Source organism: Arachis hypogaea, chromosome 19 (genome assembly GCF_003086295.3).
Source record: "Arachis hypogaea cultivar Tifrunner chromosome 19, arahy.Tifrunner.gnm2.J5K5, whole genome shotgun sequence".
NCBI classification, from domain to species: Eukaryota; Viridiplantae; Streptophyta; class Magnoliopsida; order Fabales; family Fabaceae; genus Arachis; species Arachis hypogaea.
In genome coordinates, this window is record NC_092054.1 from 107,050,153 (window position 1) to 107,059,736 (window position 9,584).

The following is a 9,584-nucleotide window of genomic DNA, read 5'->3' on the forward strand; positions in this document are numbered from 1 at the left end:
AACTGCTCCGAAGAACCCTCCCCCGAAGTCTTCTTTGACGGGTTCTGGGCAGCTACTGCCTTTTTTGCTTTATGAAACTTTTTCATCGAATCAGAAGAGCTCACCATCTCTGAAAAAGAAGCTAGGAAAATAGTTACACGATAGAAAAAAGGACAAAGACCACAAATAGTAAAAGAAAACCACTTCTATGAAGAAAGAAGTCGGATACTACCCAGTTCAGAATGGAGGAGGGAAGGATCTCCTAGAAATCTCTTAGTGTCCAGATGAGGAGGCTCCCCCAATGGCCCTCTAAAACATTCACAAAGGCCTGTTCCACTTCATCTAAACTCTCCCAAGGATACTTGAGGACTATAGGATCTTTTTGCCACCATAAAGAAAAGGTTGGCTCATTATTTTCATCCAGAAAGAAAGGGTTAGCACCCTCAACAACTCGGACTTTAAAATAGAAGTTCTTAAAGTCACAAAACGAGTCATCATACATAGAAAAAATCTTTCTCCCCTGGGTAGCCCGGAAGGAGATCCAAGAAGCCTTCTTCTTGGCCACTCCTGGTTTGGTCAGCACAAACAGGTAGAGGAAAAAGGGCTGGGAAGGATGAACACCTAGTTCTTGACATAACAACTGGAAAATCTTTATAAAGGCCCAAGAGTTCAGATGAAGCTGTGAAGGGGCCACATTACAGTTCCACAAGAGCTCAACTTCAAACGCAGTAAAAGGAAGGGTAATACCTAGTTGGCTAAAGAAGTAGTCATAGGCGTAAAAGAAAGGACGCTCTGACCGATCTAAGGGAGGGAAACTAACTTTCTCCTCAGGATCAGGCAACACCAGTTCATCGTTCTTCTCATCTTCCCTACGTTTACAAACCCTATGAAATCTCCTAAGCTTCTCACAGTATTCTGGGTCGGCTTCAGAAACACACATCAGGACTATGGAATCTAACCAATCGGCCATACCAGCTAGGACCTTTATGGACATCTCGACAATATTCTTACGAGAAGACATATAGTAACTACACCTACAATAACAAAATATAATTGGTCACTACCAAACAACTCGGACAGCAACAGAAAAGGAAGAAACGACCAACAAGCAACAAGTATGGCAACAAAAGGGCACCTCAGAATTCACACAAAGCAAAAGAAATCAACACCAAAATCCCAGGGGCACCCTTTGGAGGCAACAGAGTAGAATCTAAAAAAAGAAAAGCCAAAGCCCTAACCCTCTCAAACAAAAGAAAATACAAGGAGGCAAACAAAAACCCAGACACTAACATTCCTTCACAAAAAATAGCAAAACAAAAAGGTTGCAACTCTGAAGTAACAAAGGCATACAATAATCACCAAGAAAGCTTCAACCTTTTCAAAATAAGGCTCAGCAAGATCAAAACTTTGTGCAAAAAGGAAGCATGCAGCAGTAAAGTACAAAGAATGACAACAATTAAAACATATAAAGACGAGAAAAAGATGTGAAGCAAAGTATTAACCTGCAAAGGAGAACGAGAAACAGCGACGGATGCGTAGCGAAAGCATGAATGGTCCAAACGAAAGCTTCAAAACTTCAAAGAAGGAAGAAAAGCTTGGGGCAAAGTTTGGGCAAGAGGGTGTTCTTTTCAGAAGAATGAAAATGAAACAGACGAAGGTTGAAGAAAGAACTGAAAAATCCAAATTTCTTTGATTTCAAACAAAGGAAAATAGGGAAAAGAAATGGAAAATAAAAGCCCAATCAATAGGTTTTAAAGGCGTTCGCACGTTACTGACGCCCTCGAAAGCATTGCTGTGGTAAAGCATTTTTAAATGGCACTTAAGAGACACTAAACTGACATAAAAAGAAACAGATCGGATAACGCCAAAGCGAGATGCTTGGGCACGACTTCCTAAAGAGGTCGAAGCTTAAAAGCACATCCTCATGGGAAGGTCGAAGCTCAAGCAGGGGCACTATTCATTCATCGGTCTGAGCTACAAGGTCAGAGTTGGCCCAAGGTAAATAAACCGACCTCTTGAAAGGTTGGTCCAGTACCGACCTCTTTACAAAGAGCTTGGAAGACCGCAGTAGAGGCCCAAGAAGGCCCAAGAGCAAAAGGACACCGTCCACCAGAATGCGGTTGACCAAAAGATAAAGATATCTTCCCTAAAAGATAAGATAACCAGCTTATCTCAAAAGAAGATCATCAATTATTACTATAAATACACTGGAGCATCGAGGTATAATTCATACTCTAATTCTACTAAAAACCTGCTTAAAGCCCGTACTGACTTAAGCATCGAAATCTCTTGCAGGTACCACCCCCCTCCAGTGATCGTGGACCATCAGCGTCTCAAGCTTCCACAGGTCGGGCACGGCAGCCCCGGCCAGATCAGAAGATCTCATCCGAGATCGACTTCCCTATTTTAGGTAACCCTCTGAACAATATCCATCACAAGATTCAATCTTATGGCATATCTAAAACAATAAAGCATATACAAAACCTTAACATATTAAAAGATAATCTAACTTAGAGGATTTTCTAGTCTAACAGTTCTCTGCTGTCCCACAGCCTTCACCAACCTATCCTCCATGCGATCCCATCGCCACCGCCTTCCGAACCTTCTCAATCCCAGTAGAAAATACAGATAATTTCAATGCAAGTAAAACACAGGTAGAAGCATATAAGACAAGTAATTCAAGTAAGCAATTAGGCATATTATACAAATAGGCAAACCATTACAAGTAGTCAAAGCATACAAACAGATAAAAAATGCATATGATGAATGTCTGTTCTACTGGCTATGATATCATATTGTCGGTTGAACTACCAACCTGACACACCTCCATGGAGATGTCTCCCTTCGGAATCATCATTTGGAAACCCCCGAGATATGGTGCTCGGATCACCGTCCAGGATTTTGTGCATGCACACTCTATTGATCCGAAGGGATGCGACTGGGATACTCTTGCCACAGACCTCACATCCCAACGTAAGCGAGATTAACCACCGTCCTTACGTCGCCGCCGCTACCTCGACAGGCGGGATTCACCACCGTCCCTGCTAGGCGCATAACGTCTCATCAATCTCAGTATGAAACAGTAGTTCAGTGGTTTTCAGAAAATATTTTCAACATATCATGGATCCATCTTTTCATTTCGAGTCCTCGACTTATCTCAACCACTGTCAACTCAACATTTGCATTCAGAACTCATTAGTTCATCAGTTCTCAATTCACATATCAATCTACATTCACACGCCACCAAACCCATCCTCAGTACAGTAGAAACCTAAGCCTCCATTTTCTAATTTTTCAAAATAATATCAACTAATTCTCTTAAGTTTTTCCCATGTTTTAATACCCAAAAGTTAGCACAAGAGTCTTAAAATAGTGTCACAGAAGCTTACAATCTTACTAAAAGGTGAAATAGTTGAAAACAAAGTTTAAGTTTGAGAAACAAGGTGTGTCTGATGAGCGGATAATTTATACGCTTTTTGGCATTATTTTTAGTATGTTTTTAGTAGAATCTAGTTACTTTTAGGGATATTTTCATTAGTTTTTATGTTAAATTCACATTTCTGGACTTTACTATGAGTTTGTGTGTTTTTCTGTGATTTCAGGTATTTTCTGGCTGAAATTGAGGGACTTGAGCAAAAATCAGATTCAGAGGTTGAAGAAGGACTGCTGATGCTGTTGGATTCTGACCTCCCTGCACTCAAAGTGGATTTTCTGGAGCTAAAGAACTCAAAATGGCGCTCTTCCAGTTGCGTTGGAAAGTAGACATCCAGGGCTTTCTATAAATATATAATAGTCTATACTTTGGCCGATTTTAGACGATGTAAAAGGGCGTTGAACACCAGTTCTACGCTGCTGTCTGGAGTTAAACGCCAGAAACACGTCACAAGCCAGAGTTGAACGCCAGAAATACGTTACAAACTGGCGTTCAACTCCAAGATTGACCTCTACACGTGTAACATTCAAGCTCAGCCCAAGCACGCACCAAGTGGGCCCCGGAAGTGGATTTATGCATCAATTACTTACTTCTGTAAACCCTAGTAACTAGTTTAGTATAAATAGGACTTTTTACTATTGTATTTGACATCCTGGATTATATTTTTTGATCCTGTGATCACGTTTTGGGGGCTGGCCATTCGGCCATGCCTGGACCTTTCACTTATGTATTTTCAACGGTAGAGTTTCTACACTCCATAGATTAAGGTGTGGAGCTCTGCTGTTCCTCAAAGATTAATGCAAAGTACTACTGTTTTTCTATTCAATTCAACTTATTCCGCTTCCAAGATATTCATTTGCACTTCAACCTGAATGTGATGAACGTGAAAATCATCATCATTCCCCCACGAATGCGTGCCTGACAACCACTTCCGTTCCACCTTAGATTGAATGAGTATCTCTTGGATCTCTTAATCAGAATCTTCGTGGTATAAGCTAGATTGATGGCGACATTCATGAGAGTCCAGAAAGTCTAAACCTTGTCTGTGGTATTTCGAGTAGGACTCTGGGATTGAATGACTGTGACGAACTTCAAACTCGCGAGTGCTGGGCGTAGTGACAGATGCAAAAGGAGGGTGAATCATATTCCAGTATGATCGAGAACCTCAGATGATTAGCCGTGTTGTGACAGAGCATTTGGACCATTTTCACAAGAGGATGGGATGTAGCCATTGACAAGGGTGATGCCTCCAGACGATTAGCCATGCAGTGACAGTGCATCAGACCATTTTCCATAGAGGATAAAAAGTAGCCATTGACAACGGTGATGTCCTTACATAAAGCCAGCCATGGAAAGGAGTAAGATTGATTGGATGAAGACAGCAGGAAAGCAGAGGTTCAGAGGAACGAAGCATCTCTATGCGCTTATCTGAAATTCTCACCAATGATTTACATAAGTATTTCTATCCTTATTTTATTATATATTTTCAAAAACTCCATAACTATTTTATATCCGCCTGACTGAGATCTATAAGGTGACCATAGCTTGCTTCATACCAACAATCTCCGTGGGATCGACCCTTACTCACGTAAGGTTTATTACTTGGATGACCCAGTGCACTTGCTGGTTAGTTGTATCGAAGTTGTGACTGAAAAACGATTTATTAAGATGTGCGTACAGAGTTTTTGGCACCGTTGCCTGAGATCACAATTTCGTGCACCAAGTTTTTGGCGCCGTTGCCGGGGATTGGTCGAGTTTGGACAACTGACGGTTCATCTTGTTGCTCAGATTAGGTAATTTTCTTTTTGTTTTATTTTCAAAAATTTCTCATCTGTTTTCGAAAAAAATAAAAAATAAAAAATTCTTTTCAAAAATATTTAATTTATGTTCTTCAGAATTTTTAAGAATGAATTCTAGTGTTTCATGAAGCATGTGAAGCCTGGCTGGCTGTAAAGCCATGTCTAAATTCTTTTGGACTGAGGCTTCCAACCATCAGCATGGAAGCAAGTTAATTGGAATGTCAGCCGTGTCATGTCTGAGTTACATACTAAAGCTTGGCTGGCTATTAAGCCATGCCTAACCCTCAGATTAGAGCTTTAGAATAAGAATACAAGATTCCTGGAATTCATATTAAAAATTTTGAAATCCTTATTTTTCTTTTTTTTACACTAATTTTCGAAAAATATAAAATAAAAATACAAAAAAATTAGAAAATCATAAAAATAAAAAATATTTTGTGTTTCTTGTTTGAGTCATGTGTCATGTTATAAGTTTGGTGTCAATTGCATGTTCATCTTGCATTTTTTCGAAAAATTATGCATTCATAGTGTTCTTCATGATCTTCAAGTTGTTCTTGGTAAGTCTTCTTGTTTGATCTTGATGTTTTATTGTTTTGTGTTGTATGGTGTTTTTCATATGCATTCTTGAATCCATAGAGTCTAAACATGAAAGATTTCTAAGTTTGGTATCTTGCATGTTTTCTTTGCATTAAAAATTTTTCAAAAATAAGTTCTTGCTGTTCATCATGATCTTCAAAGTGTTATTGGTGTTCATCTTAACATTCATAGTGTTCTTGCATGCATTCCTTGTTTTGATCCAAAAAGAAAAGAGAAAAACATGAAAATGACGTTTTAATTTTTCTCTCTCATCATTAAAAATTCAAAAATAAAAAAAAATATCTTCCCCTTTTTCTCTCTTAAAATTTCGAAAATTAGATTTGACTTTTTCAAAAATTTTTAAAATCTAGTTGTTTTTATGAGTTAAATCAAATTTTCAATTTAAAAATCTTATCTTTTTCAAAATCTTTTTCAAAAATCAAATCTTTTTCATTTTTCTTAGTTATTTTTGAAAATTTTAAAAATATTTTTAAAAAATATTTTTCTCATCTTTATCACATAATTTTCGAAAATAACATCATCAATTAATGTTTTGATTCAAAAATTTCAAGTTTGTTACTTACTTGTTAAGAAAGATTCAAACTTTAAGCTCTAGAATCATATCTTGTGATTTCTTGTGAATCAAGTCATTAATTGCGATTTTAAAAATCAAATATTTTTCAAAACTAGTTTCAATCATATCTTTTCAAAAATATCTTTTTATCTTATCTTTTTCAAAATCATATCCTTTTCAAAAATTTGATTTTAGAATATCTTCTCTAACTTCTTATCTTCTTATCTTTTCAAAATTGATTTTCAAATTTGTTTCAACTAACTAACTAACTTTTTGTTTGTTTCTTATCTTTTTCAAAACTACCTAACTAACTCTCTCTCTCTAATTTTCGAAAATATCTTCCCTCTTTTTCAAAATTTCTTTTTAATTAACTAATTATTTTAATTTTTGATTTTAATTTTCGAAAATTACTAACTTTTTTCAAAAACTATTTTCGAAAATCACTAACTCTTTTTCAAAAATTATTTTCGAAAAATCTCCTCTCCTCACCCTTCTGTTTGGATTCTCCTTTCTTTTCTCTTCTACTCTTCTTTTCTTCTACTCACAACAAGGGAACCTCTATACTGTGGTAAAAAGGATCCCTATTATTATTTTTCTGTCCCTCTTTTTCATATGAGCAGGAGCAAGGACAAGAATATTCTTGTTGAAGCAGATCCAGAACCTGAAAAGACTCTGAAGAGGAAACTAAGAGAAGCTAAATTACAACAATCCAGCAAGCACCTTTCAGAAATTTTCGAACAAGAAGAGGAGATGGCAGCCGAAAATAATAATAATGCAAGGAGGATGCTTGGTGACTTTGCTGCACCTAATTCCAATTTACATGGAAGAAGCATCTCCATTCCTGCCATTTGAGCAAACAATTTTGAGCTTAAACCTCAATTAGTTTCTCTGATGCAGCAGAACTACAAGTTTCATGGACTTCCATCTGAAGATTCTTTTCAGTTTTTAACTGAATTCTTGCAGATATGTGATACTGTTAAGACTAATGGAGTAGATCCTGAACTCTACAGGCTCATGCTTTTCCCTTTTACTGTAAGAGACAGAGCTAGAGTATGGTTAGACTCTCAACCCAAAGATAGCCTGAACTCTTGGGATAAGCTGGTCAAGGCTTTCTTAGCCAAGTTCTTTCCTCCTCAAAAGCTGAGCAAACTTAGAGTGGATGTTCAAACCTTCAGACAGAAAGAAGGTGAATCCCTCTATGAAGCTTGGGAGAGATACAAAGAACTGACCAAAAAGTGTCCTTCTGACATGCTTTCAGAATGGACCATCCTGGATATATTCTATGATGGTCTATCTGAATTGGCTAAGATGTCATTGGATACTTCTGCAGGTGGATCCTGTAGAAGCTCAAGAACTCATTGACATGGTTGCTAATAACCAATTCATGTACACTTCTGAGAGAAATCTTGTGAGTAATGGGATGCCTCAGAAGAAGGGAGTTCATGAAATTGATACTCTGAATGCCATATTGGCTCAAAACAAAATATTGACTCAGCAAGTCAATATGATTTCTTAGAGTCTGAATGGAATGCAAGCTGCATCCAACAGTACTCAAGAGGCGCCTTCTGAAGAAGAGGCCTATGATCCTGAGAACCCTGCAATAGCAGAGGTAAATCACTTAGGTGAACCTTATGGAAACACCTATAACTCATCATGGAGAAATCATCCAAATTTCTCATGGAAGGATCAACAAAAGCCTCAACAAGGCTTTAATAATGGTGGAAGAAACAGGTTTAGCAATAGCAAGCCTTTTCCATCATCCACTCAGCAACAGACAGAGAACTCTGAACAAAATACCTCTAATTTAGCAAACTTAGTCTCTGATCTATCTAAGGCCACTATGAGTTTCATGAATGAAACAAGATCCTCCATTAGAAATTTGGAAGCACAAGTGGGCCAGCTGAGTAAAAGGATCACTGAAATCCCTCCTAGTACTCTCCCAAGCAATACAGAAGAAAATCCAAAAGGAGAGTGCAAGGCCATTGATATAACCATCATGGCCAAATCCAAGAAAGAAGGGGAGGACGTAGATCCCAGTGAGGAAGACCTCTTGGGACATCCAATGATCAATAAGGAGTTTCCCTCTGAAGAACCAAAGGAATCTGAGGCTCATCTAGAGACCATAGAGATTCCATTGAACCTCCTTATGCCATTCATGAGCTCTGATGAGTATTCCTCTTCTGAAGAGAATGAAGATGTTACTGAAGATCAAGTTGCCAAGTACCTTGGTGCAATCATGAAGCTGAATGCCAATTTATTTGGTAATGAGACTTGGAAAGATGAACCTCCCCTGTTCACCAATGAACTGAGTGATCTAGATCAACTGACATTGCCTCAGAAGAAACAGGATCCTGGAAAGTTTCTAATACCTTGTACCATAGGCACCATGATCTTTGAAAAGGCTCTGTGTGACCTTGGTTCAGGGATAAACCTCATGTCCCTCTCTGTAATAGAGAAACTAGAAATCTTTGGGGTGCAAGCTACTAAAATCTCATTAGAGATGGCAGACAATTCAAGAAAATAGGCTTATGGACAAGTAGAGGACGTGTTAGTAAAGGTTGAAGGCCTTTACATCCCTGCTGATTTCATAGTCCTAGATACTGGGAAGGATGAGGATGAATCCATCATCCTTGGAAGACCCTTCCTAGCCACAGCAAGAGCTGTGATTGATGTTAACAGAGGTGAACTAGTCCTTCAATTGAATGAGGACTCCCTTGTGTTTAAAACTCGAGGTCATCCTTCTGTAAACATGGAGAGGAAGCATAAAAAGCTTCTCTCAAAACAGAGTCAACCAGAGCCCCCACAGTCAAACTCTAAGTTTGGTGTTGGGAAGTGTCAACAATGCTCTGAACATCTGTGAGGCTCCATGAGAGCCCACTGTCAAGCTATTGACATTAAAGAAGCGCTTGTTGGGAGGCAACCTAATTTTTATTTATCTAATTTTATTGTTCTTTCATGTTTTATTAGGTTCATGATCATGTGGAGTCACAAAATAAATATAAAAATTGAAAACGGAATCAAAAACAGCAGAAGAAAAATCACACCCTGGAGGAGGATCTCACTGGCGTTTAAACGCCAGTAAGAAGCATCTGGCTGGCGTTCAACACCAGAACAGAGCATGGTTCTGGCGCTGAACGCCCAAAATGGGCAACATCTGGGCGTTTGAACGCCAGAATTTCACCCTGGAGAAGAGCTAGCGCTGAACGCCCAGAACAAGCATGGT

General features: G+C 38.4%; 1 non-coding gene across 1 annotated transcript; it reads right to left on the bottom strand.

Annotated features, from left to right (window-relative positions):
- Nucleotides 1–7,507: 7,507 nt before the first annotated feature.
- On the bottom strand, nt 7,508–7,615 carry LOC112782177 (small nucleolar RNA R71). The gene has a single exon (XR_003192912.1). It is a non-coding gene; the product is annotated as a small nucleolar RNA R71 (small nucleolar RNA).
- Nucleotides 7,616–9,584: the final 1,969 nt, after the last annotated feature.